The sequence below is a fragment of the Oncorhynchus mykiss genome, chromosome 13 (genome assembly GCF_057628025.1).
Source record: "Oncorhynchus mykiss isolate SJ-2025 chromosome 13, ASM5762802v1, whole genome shotgun sequence".
NCBI classification, from domain to species: Eukaryota; Metazoa; Chordata; class Actinopteri; order Salmoniformes; family Salmonidae; genus Oncorhynchus; species Oncorhynchus mykiss.
In genome coordinates, this window is record NC_143034.1 from 74,256,371 (window position 1) to 74,268,591 (window position 12,221).

Below are 12,221 nucleotides of genomic sequence, written 5' to 3' on the forward strand. Positions count from 1 at the left end.
CCATGAGATCTGTAGCCTGCAGTATATCAGTCATGGATGTGAATAACAAGAAAGAACATTTAGATGGTAAATGATCAACGATCAGCGCTGAAAAGATAACTGGACCTGTATGTAAAGACAACAGACCAATAGAACTATCTGGTTAAAGCCATGATCAAACCGACAGATATTCCCACAAAATATCACTAATTCCAACCATACTTAAATGTAGAAGCCAGTGGAGGCTGCTGAGGGGAGGACGGCTCATTCGGAACAAACGGAATGACATCAAACCATGTGTTTGATACCTTTCCACTCGTGCCGCTCCAGCCATTACCACGAGCCCGTCCTCCCCAATTAAGGTGCCACCAACCTCCTGTGGTAGAAGCATCACAATGCTTATAGGACAGTTTGAGCTTACAGTAGCCGTTGCCTGGAAACAATCCATTTGACTGAGCTGAGCTGCTTGCCTCTCCTTCTCTGCAAATATGCATGGCAGACCATACACATCCTCATATAGAGACAATACACATCCTCCTACAGAGACCATACACATCCTCCTATAGAGAACATAGACATCCTCCTATAGAGACCATACACATCCTCCTATAACCATACACATCCTCCTATAGAGACAATACACATCCTCCTATAGAGACCATACACATCCTCCTATAGAGACCATGCACATCATCCTATAGAGACCATACACATCCTCCTATAGAGACCATGCACATCCTCATATAGAGAACATACACATCCTCCTATAGAGACCATGCACATCCTCCTATAGAGACCATACACATCCTCCTATAGAGAACATAGACATCCTCCTATAGAGACCATACACATCCTCCTATAACCATACACATCCTCCTATAGAGACAATACACATCATCCTATAGAGACCATACACATCCTCCTATAGAGACCATACACATCCTCCTATAGAGACCATACACATCCTCCTATAGAGACCATACACATCCTCCTATAGAGACCATGCACATCCTCCTATAGAGACCATACACATCCTCCTATAGAGACCATACACATCCTCCTATAGAGACCATACACATCCTCCTATAGAGACCATACACATCCTCCTATAGAGACCATGCACATCCTCCTATAGAGACCATACACATCCTCCTATAGAGACCATACACATCCTCCTATAGAGACCATACACATCCTCCTATAGAGACCATACACATCCTCCTATAGAGACCATACACATCCTCCTATAGAGACCATACACATCCTCCTATAGAGACCATACACATCCTCCTATAGAGACCATGCACATCCTCCTATAGAGACCAGACACATCCTCCTATAGAGAACATAGACATCCTCCTATAGAGACCATACACATCCTCCTATAGAGACCAGACACATCCTCCTATAGAGACCAGACACATCCTCCTATAGAGACCAGACACATCCTCCTATAGAGACCAGACACATCCTCCTATAACCATACACATCCTCCTATAGAGACCATACACATCCTCCTATAGAGACCAGACACATCCTCCTATAGAGACCAGACACATCCTCCTATAGAGACCATACACATCCTCCTATAGAGACCATACACATCCTCCTATAGAGACCATGCACATCCTCCTATAGAGACCAGACACATCCTCCTATAGAGACCATGCACATCCTCCTATAGAGACCAGACACATCCTCCTGTAGAGAACATAGACATCCTCCTATAGAGACCAGACACATCCTCCTATAACCATACACATCCTCCTATAGAGACCATACACATCCTCCTATAGAGACCAGACACATCCTCCTATAGAGACCAGACACATCCTCCTATAGAGACCAGACACATCCTCCTATAGAGACCATACACATCCTCCTATAGAGACCAGACACATCCTCCTATAGAGACCAGACACATCCTCCTATAGAGACCATGCACATCCTCCTATAGAGACCAGACACATCCTCCTATAGAGACCATGCACATCCTCCTATAGAGACCAGACACATCCTCCTATAGAGACAATACACATCCTCCTATAGAGAACATACACATCCTCCTATAGAGAACATACACATCCTCCTATAGAGACCATACACATCCTCCTATAGAGACCAGACACATCCTCCTACAGAGACCATACACATCCTCCTATAGAGAACATACACATCCTCCTATAGAGACCATGCACATCCTCCTATAGAGACCAGACACATCCTCCTATAGAGACCAGACACATCCTCCTATAGAGACCATACACATCCTCCTATAGAGAACATACACATCCTCCTATAGAGACCATACACATCCTCCTATAGAGACCAGACACATCCTCCTATAGAGACCAGACACATCCTCCTATAGAGACCATACACATCCTCCTATAGAGAACATACACATCCTCCTATAGAGACCATACACATCCTCCTATAGAGACCATACACATCCTCCTATAGAGACCATACACATCCTCCTATAGAGAACATACACATCCTCCTATAGAGACCATACACATCCTCCTATAGAGACCAGACACATCCTCCTATAGAGACCATGCACATCCTCCTATAGAGACCATGCACATCCTCCTATAGAGAACATACACATCCTCCTATAGAGACCATGCACATCCTCCTATAGAGACCAGACACATCCTCCTATAGAGACCAGACACATCCTCCTATAGAGACCATGCACATCATCCTATAGAGACCATACACATCCTCCTATAGAGACCATGCACATCCTCCTATAGAGACCAGACACATCCTCCTATAGAGACCAGACACATCCTCCTATAGAGACCAGACACATCCTCCTATAGAGACCATACACATCCTCCTATAGAGACCATGCACATCATCCTATAGAGACCATACACATCCTCCTATAGAGACCAGACACATCCAGCCAGTGAGTCATCTGGTCTCGTGTTTATTTTAATTTTATTTAACCTTTATTTAACTCCTCCTATAGAGACCAGACACATCCTCCTATAGAGACCAGACACATCCTCCTATAGAGACAATACACATCCTCCTATAGAGACCAGACACATCCTCCTATAGAGACCATACACATCCTCCTATAGAGACCAGACACATCCTCCTATAGAGACCAGACACATCCTCCTATAGAGACAATACACATCCTCCTATAGAGACCAGACACATCCTCCTATAGAGACCATGCACATCCTCCTATAGAGACCATGCACATCCTCCTATAGAGACCATGCACATCCTCCTATAGAGAACATACACATCCTCCTATAGAGACCAGACACATCCTCCTATAGAGACCTACTGCAGAGTGCATACCTTGTCCAGCCAGTGAGTCATCTGGTCTCGTGTTTATTTTAATTTTATTTAACCTTTATTTAACTAGGCAAGTCAGTTAAGAACAAATTCTTATTTACAATGACGGCCTACCTCGGACAAACCCGGACAACACTGGGCCAATTGTACTATGGGACTCCCAATCACGGCCGGATGTGATTCAGCCTGGATTCGAACCATTGACTGAAGTGACGCCTCCTGCACTGAAATACAGTGCCTTAGAACGCTGCACCACTCGGGAGCCCAACAAAGTGTCACACCAACCAGCCAGTCAGCCAGTCAGTCAGTCAACCAGCCAACCAACCAGTCAGTCAGCCAACCAGCCAACCAACCAGCCAACCAACCAGCCAGCCAGTCAGTCAGTCAGTCAGCCAACCAGCCAACCAACCAGCCAGTCAGTCAGTCAGTCAGTCAGCCAACCAGCCAACCAACCAGTCAGTCAGCCAACCAGCCAACCAACCAGCCAACCAACCAGCCAGCCAGTCAGTCAGTCAGCCAACCAGCCAACCAACCAGCCAGTCAGTCAGTCAGTCAGCCAACCAACCAGTCAGTCAGCCAACCAGCCAACCAACCAGCCAACCAACCAGCCAGCCAGTCAGTCAGTCAGCCAACCAGCCAACCAACCAGCCAGTCAGTCAGTCAGTCAGCCAACCAGCCAACCAGCCAGTCAGTCAGTCAACCAGCCAACCAACCAGTCAGTCAGCCAACCAACCAGCCAGTCAGTCAGTCAGCCAACCAGCCAACCAACCAGCCAGCCAGTCAGTCAGTCAACCAACCAGCCAACCAGTCAGTCAGTCAGTCAGCCAACCAACCAGTCAGTCAGCCAACCAGCCAACCAACCAGCCAGTCAGTCAGTCAGCCAACCAGCCAGTCAGTCAGTCAGTCAGTCAGTCAGCCAGCCAGTCAGCAAAGCAACCAGCCAGTCAGCCAACCAGCCAACCAACCAGCCAGTCAGCCAGCCAGCCAACCAGCCAGTCAGTCAGTCAGTCAGTCAGCCAGCCAGTCAGCAAAGCAACCAGCCAGTCAGCCAGCCAGTCAGCCAACCAGCCAATCAGCCAAACAACCAGCCAGCCAGCCAGCCAGTCACCCAGTCAGCCAGCCAGCCAGAAGGCCAGCCAGTCAGCATAGGACAGGCCTGCTCCAGTTATCTTGAGAAATGCTGACACAGCACACATGGACCAGCCCCCTCCCCCACTAGTGAGGGTGGACCTTCCTCCCTCTCCTCCTCCTCCTCCCCCTCTCCTTATATTAACCAGTAGGAGGCTGTCACTGCAGAGGAGAGGGAGAGGAAGGAGGGGGGAGAGGGAGGGGAGGAGATGAAATGAAATGAATACAATGACTGAGAATAATTACAAAAAATATAATGACTGAGAATGATTCCTGAAATGAAATGTGTGTAATTACAGTCACCTACAACTTCCAGTTCTTAACACCAGGAAGCTGCTGACTGAACCACATTGGGGCGGCCGGGTAGCCTAGTGGTTAGAGTGTAGAGGCGGCAGGGTAGCCTAGTGGTTAGAGTGTAGAGGCGGCAGGGTAGCCTAGTGGTTAGAGCGTTGGACTAGTAACCGGAAGTTTGCGAGTTCAAACCCCCGAGCTGACAAGGTACAAATTTGTCGTTCTGCCCCTGAACAGGCAGTTAACCCACTGTTCCTAGACCAGTTAACCCACTGTTCCTAGACCAGTTAACCCACTGTTCCTAGACCAGTTAACCCACTGTTCCTAGGCCGTCATTGAAAATAAGAATTTGTTCTTAACTGACTTGCCTGGTAAAATAAAATAAAAATCAGGACCAGACCATGTTATGTTCCAGAGAGCAGCATTCTATAGCCTGGAATCCAAACAGAATATCGCTCTGTTTCAACGTTGTTTCATTGAATCAGTGAAGTGGAACAATAGGGAAACAGTCATATTCAGTGTGGATTCCAGGCTAAACAGAAATTAATTTGGAAGTAAATGACTCCCTGGGGGCAGCAGTCAGGGGTCAAGGAGGTCAACTGTCCCCAGTGTGTCCTCTGTCACCTGGCCTATAGAGTCTGTCCTCTGGCCTATAGACCTTGTCCTGTAGACAGTACCAGAGTCTGTCCTCTGGCCTGTAGACAGTACCAGAGTCTGTCCTCTGGCCTATAGACCTTGTCCTGTAGACAGTACCAGAGTCTGTCCTCTGGCCTATAGACCTTGTCCTGTAGACAGTACCAGAGTCTGTCCTCTGGCCTATAGACCTTGTCTTGTAGACAGTACCAGAGTCTGTCCTCTGGCCTATAGACCTTGTCCTGTAGACAGTACCAGAGTCTGTCCTCTGTCCTCTGGCCTATGGACCTTGTCCTGTAGACAGTACCAGAGTCTGTCCTCTGTCCTATAGACAGTACCAGAGTCTGTCTTCTGTCCTCTGGCCTATAGACCTTGTCCTGTAGACAGTACCAGAGTCTGTCCTCTGACCAGAGTCTGTCCTCTGTCCTCTGGCCTATGGACCTTGTCCTGTAGACAGTACCAGAGTCTGTCCTCTGACCTATAGACCTTGTCCTGTATACAGTACCAGAGTCTGTCCTCTGTCCTCTGGCCTATAGACCTTGTCCTGTAGACAGTACCAGAGTCTGTCCTCTGTCACCTGGCCTATAGACCTTGTCTTGTAGACAGTACCAGAGTCTGTCCTCTGTCCTGTAGACAGTACCAGAGTCTGTCTTCTGTCCTCTGGCCTATAGACCTTGTCCTGTAGACAGTACCAGAGTCTGTCCTCTGACCTCTGGCCTGTAGACCTTGTCCTGTATACAGTACCAGAGTCTGTCCTCTGACCTATAGACCTTGTCCTGTAGACAGTACCAGAGTCTGTCCTCTGTCCTCTGGCCTATAGACCTTGTCCTGTATACAGTACCAGAGTCTGTCCTCTGACCTATAGACCTTGTCCTGTATACAGTACCAGAGTCTGTCCTCTGTCCTCTGGCCTATAGACCTTGTCCTGTATACAGTACCAGAGTCTGTCCTCTGTCCTCTGGCCTATAGACCTTGTCCTGTATACAGTACCAGAGTCTGTCCTCTGACCTATAGACCTTGTCCTGTATACAGTACCAGAGTCTGTCCTCTGACCTATAGACCTTGTCCTGTAGACAGTACCAGAGTCTGTCCTCTGTCCTCTGGCCTGTAGACCTTGTCCTGTAGACAGTACCAGAGTCTGTCCTCTGTCCTCTGGCCTATAGACCTTGTCCTGTATACAGTACCAGAGTCTGTCCTCTGACCTCTGGCCTGTAGACCTTGTCCTATAGACAGTACCAGAGTCTGTCCTCTGTCCTCTGGCCTATAGACCTTGTCCTGTATACAGTACCAGAGTCTGTCCTCTGTCCTCTGGCCTATAGACCTTGTCCTGTATACAGTACCAGAGTCTGTCCTCTGACCTCTGGCCTGTAGACCTTGTCCTGTAGACAGTACCAGAGTCTGTCCTCTGACCTCTGGCCTGTAGACCTTGTCCTGTAGACAGTACCAGAGTCTGTCCTCTGTCCTCTGACCTATAGACCTTGTCCTGTAGACAGTACCAGAGTCTGTCCTCTGTCCTCTGGCCTATAGACCTTGTCCTGTAGACCAGTCTGTCCTCTGTCCTCTGGCCTGTAGACCTTGTCCTGTAAACAGTACCAGAGTCTGTCCTCTGTCCTCTGACCTATAGACCTATAGGCTGAATCTCAAACCGAACACTTCAAGCCCTTGATCACTCGATATATGCATTCACAAGTCAATCAAGTCAATCTCAAAGGCTAGTTGTCGAGTTATTGAGGGCTCCACTGTTTCCTTCGGAAGCCTCTTTATTGACTGGGCATCCTATGCCAACTCGGTTCCCTTGGCAGCAACGTCTTCCGATGAATCTTATCATGTTACCTAGCAACAACTGTCCCTATTACATCGCCCTCAAAAAAAATCAGAATAAATCAAGATATATCAAGAAATCTGGAATTAATTTTGAAGTTTAATTTCGAGGTCTTAGTCACACGATTTTACATCTAGCTAAGTAAGGAGTTTAGTGTATTTCTGAAGTTTCGTCATGTACACCAAAACCGTCCATTATGAACTAGCTAGCTAAGCCTGAGCCCGTCACTTCATATGAAACCAAACAGAATCTAACCAACCAGCTAACTAGTGCAACACTAAATTCTATGCTCCTTCCATAAGCAAGCTAGCTAGTTAGCTAGCTACTGTAGTAATTTAGTTAGCTAGCTACTGTAGTAATTTAGTTAGTTAGCTACTGTAGTAATTTAGTTAGTTAGCTACTGTAGTAATTTAGTTAGCTAGCTACTGTAGTAATTTAGTTAGCTAGCTACTGTAGTAATTTAGTTAGTTAGCTACTGTAGTAATTTAGTTAGCTAGCTACTGTAGTAATTTAGTTAGCTAGCTACTGTAGTAATTTAGTTTGCTAGCTACTGTAGTAATTTAGTTAGCTAGCTACTGTAGTAATTTAGTTAGCTAGCTACTGTAGTAATTTAGTTAGTTAGCTACTGTAGTAATTTAGTTTGCTAGCTACTGTAGTAATTTAGTTAGCTAGCTACTGTAGTAATTTAGTTAGCTAGCTACTGTAGTAATTTAGTTAGCTAGCTACTGTAGTAATTTAGTTAGCTAGCTACTGTAGTATTTTTTTTTATCACATTAACATGTTTTAATGATACAGCATCTGCCTGTTCTACCCAGAATCAGTACAGTTTTGAGTCAGCTGCTGCTGCCCCAACGTTACAACGTAGCGATTGGTGCTTTGGAAATATGCTGAAGTACAGACTGACTGATGGGAACATGTCTACAACTTTATCAGAAAGCTGTCAGACTATCCTAAATAAGTGATAAGCTACATAATGTTTATCAGTGCAGTGCCCAACATCCTTAGCGAGCTAGCTAACATTACTTCCCTGTGTTTAACAGTGCAGTGCCCAACATCCTTAGTGAGCTAGCTAACATTACATCCCTGTGTTTAACAGTGCAGTGCCCAACATCCTTAGCTAGCTAGCTAACATTACATCACTGTGTTTAACAGTGCAGTGCCCAACATCCTTAGCTAGCTAGCTAACATTACATCACTGTGTTTATCAGTGCAGTGCCCAACAACCTTAGCTAGCTAGCTAACATTACATCCCTGTGTTTATCAGTGCAGTGCCCAACATCCTTAGCTAGCTAGCTAACATTACATCCCTGTGTTTATCAGTGAAGCTAGCTAGCAGCAGGCAGGCTACAACAAGCTAAAACCAGCTGATGGAATCAATGGTGACCAATATACTTGCAAATATTTTGTGCAGGAGTAACATTAGAGAGATGTAATTTTGTTTTCACTGTCAATGGGAGTATGTGTCTGTGTCTGCTGGAGGTCCCCAGTACCCGTGTTTCATAGCAAGTGAGTCATGCTACAAGACAGGTCGCGGGAGACAATGCTCGCAAATGGATTTCGAATTTTGGAATATTGATAAGGGACAGTCGGGACATTGTACTTACATCGTCTCAATGCTCATTTTGGCCTAAACACTGTCAGACTGGAGTGATCACTATCGAACACAACAGCAAGAGGCCACTCAATTAAGGGCTTTAGGGACCAAGTGTTGGGTTTGACATTCAGCCCTCGTCCTGTAGTATTATTAATGACCAGACCACTGGGCTGTTTAGGAAACATGTTGTAGCTCATTATGACTGTGGTGCAGCGGACAGAACAGAGAGAGACACAGCGGGTTGCTGCCACGGCTCCCTGCCCAGCCTCCCTCTGAACAGCAGTACACTGTGAAGAGAATACTAGACTAGTACACACACACACACACACACACACACACACACACACACACACACACACACACACACACACACACACACACACTCACACACACACTCACACGCCTACACACAGATAGGGAGATTTAAAACACAATCAAATGCACACACACACTAAATGATTAACACTGAAGAGACAAGGTCAGCTAGGACCCAGCAGTATGTAGGTGATGGACATCTTTTCAGATACTGCACTAACGCTGGCCACCGAGGCAGGGGGTGATAACAACAGCGTCTGTAAGGTAATGTAGGCTACCCCCTTAGTGGCGTGCTGAACAGCATAGGACGTGATATGATGACCACTACCCTGTGTTATAATCCCCCAGTAAGGACCAGCATGGAGCTGGGAGGAGAATGAAGAGGATGAGGAGGAGCAGCGAAGAGCGCCTTCTGGCCCGATTGATGCGATGCCTTCTGCAAGACAAGCTGCTCTGCTCTGCTCTCCCAGGAGGAGGGGAAGAAAACAGGGCGAGAGAGAGAGAGACGAGAGAGAGAGAGAGAGCGGGGGCTGAGAGCGGGGGAGAGAGAAATAAAGAGAGAGAGTGAGAGAAAGAGAGAGAGAGAGAGAGAGGGAGGCGAGAGAGTGGGAGACAGGTGAGAGAGGAAAGAGAGAGAGAGAGAGAGAGGGGCGCGAGAGTGGGAGACAGGTGAGAGAGGGAAGAGAGAGAGAGGCGAGAGAGTGGGAGACAGGTGAGAGAGGGAAGAGAGAGACAGAGAGAGAGAGAGAGAGAGAGAGAGAGAGAGAGGCGAGGGAGTGGGAGACAGGTGAGAGAGGGAAGAGAGAGAGAGGCGAGGGAGTGGGAGACAGGTGAGAGAGGGAAGAGAGAGAGAGAGAGAGAGAGAGAGGCGAGAGAGTGGGAGACAGGTGAGAGAGGGAAGAGAGAGAGAGAGAGAGGCGAGAGAGTGGGAGACAGGTGAGAGAGGGAAGAGAGAGAGAGAGAGAGAGGAGAGAGTGGGAGACAGGTGAGAGAGGGAAGAGAGAGAGAGAGAGGCGAGAGAGTGGGAGACAGGTGAGAGAGGGAAGAGAGAGATAGGGCGATGGGAGGAGTGATAAACACATAGCAGAGATGTTAAAGGTCAAATGTAACATATTCCTGTAATACCAGGCTGTCTGTGGGAGGGGGGGGGCACACCACATACACTAGTGCAGCAGCAGCTTAATTAAGGAGGGGATGTGAGAATCATGCTAATGTTGTTTTAATTACATGTGTATAAACAACATGATGTACCTGATATTACATGTGTATAAACAACATGATGTACCTGATATTACATGTGTATAAACAACATGATGTACCTGATATTACATGTGTATAAACAACATGATGTACCTGATATTACATGTGTATAAACAACATGATGTACCTGATATTACATGTGTATAAACAACATGATGTACCTGATATTACATGTGTATAAACAACATGATGTACCTGATATTACATGTGTATAAACAACATGATGTACCTGATATTACAGGTGTATAAACAACATGATGTACCTGATATTACATGTGTATAAACAACATGATGTACCTGATATTACAGGTGGATAAACAACATGATGTACCTGATATTACAGGTGTATAAACAACATGATGTACCTGATATTACAGGTGTATAAACAACATGATGTACCTGATATTACAGGTGGATAAACAACATGATGTACCTGATATTACAGGTGTATAAACAACATGATGTACCTGATATTACAGGTGTATAAACAACATGATGTACCTGATATTACATGTGTATAAACAACATGATGTACCTGATATTACAGGTGTATAAACAACATGATGTACCTGATATTACAGGTGTATAAACAACATGATGTACCTGATATTACAGGTGTATAAACAACATGATGTACCTGATATTACAGGTGTATAAACAACATGATGTACCTGATATTACATGTGTATAAACAACATGATGTACCTGATATTACAGGTGGATAAACAACATGATGTACCTGATATTACAGGTGTATAAACAACATGATGTACCTGATATTACAGGTGGAGAAAACAACATGATGTACCTGATATTACAGGTGGAGAAAACAACATGATGTACCTGATATTACAGGTGGAGAAAATAACATGATGTACCTGATATTACAGGTGGAGAAAACAACATGATGTACCTGATATTACAGGTGGAGAAAACAACATGATGTACCTGACATTTGATTGGGTTTGATTACAGGTATCCCAGCATGGGAGTAATAATAAGGACATCTGTTGTTCAGGCATATCAATATAAATAATTCCCCAAAATGAAAAAGCTTTCCATAGGTGATAATAAACACATTCCCGGTGACACCAGATCCAGAACTCCTTTGCTAATTGAGTGGGGCAAAGTGTAGTTGCCAGGTAAACTATGTGGATTGTGGAGGAATATGACACTGGCTACATCCATAGGGTTGAAGGTACCTGATGCAGTGATAAACGACCTTTCCCGGGGCATAGGAGACGACCATGATGCTGCACCTGCAATGTTTCTCGTTTCTGACAGGAACCACAGCTCAGATAACTGCGTATTGAAAGCATTGCGAATTTTCCCCATTCCCCCTCGTGTCGCAGAGACATCTGTCCGCATCAGCAGTATCTAGCCTTCAGAAGGTGGGTGACAGGCATCATTTTACCCCTGATATGAAATGACAGCGTTTAGCCCCAATTTACATGCCCCCCCCCCCCCCCCCCCCCCCCCCACCCCCCACTTCCTCCTCGCCCAATAATGACCCCATATATTGTGACGCTGCTGAACTGAGGATATAAATATTATTATATCCAGTGGGCTGGGATAAGGGCAATGCGCCTACACGCTCTGCGGTATTCCAAATGGCCATTACGCAAAAGGAGACCACCGGCAATGCGAAATAAATGCATCCTATGCATTATCCCTGTTGGCTATATCAATTCGTTGCGGTGAATATGTATGACAATAATCCCTATATGATTATGAATATTATCTGCTTGGTCCGGTTACCTATTCCCGTCCCATTGGAATGGGACCAAGCGCTGCTCAAGCAGATTTGCTAGGCTACGTTTCCTGCAAACTCTCACTCACTCTCACGTGCATAACAAGGTATGGAAAAGGAGGCGG

At 45.9% G+C, this 12,221-nt stretch overlaps 1 protein-coding gene across 7 annotated transcripts in view; it reads right to left on the reverse strand.

Moving 5' to 3' along the window:
• LOC110511316 (rho GTPase-activating protein 44) overlaps positions 1 to 12,221 on the reverse strand; it is a 107,235-nt gene that overhangs the window by 94,684 nt on the left and 330 nt on the right. The gene's annotated exons all lie outside the window — the stretch shown is intronic.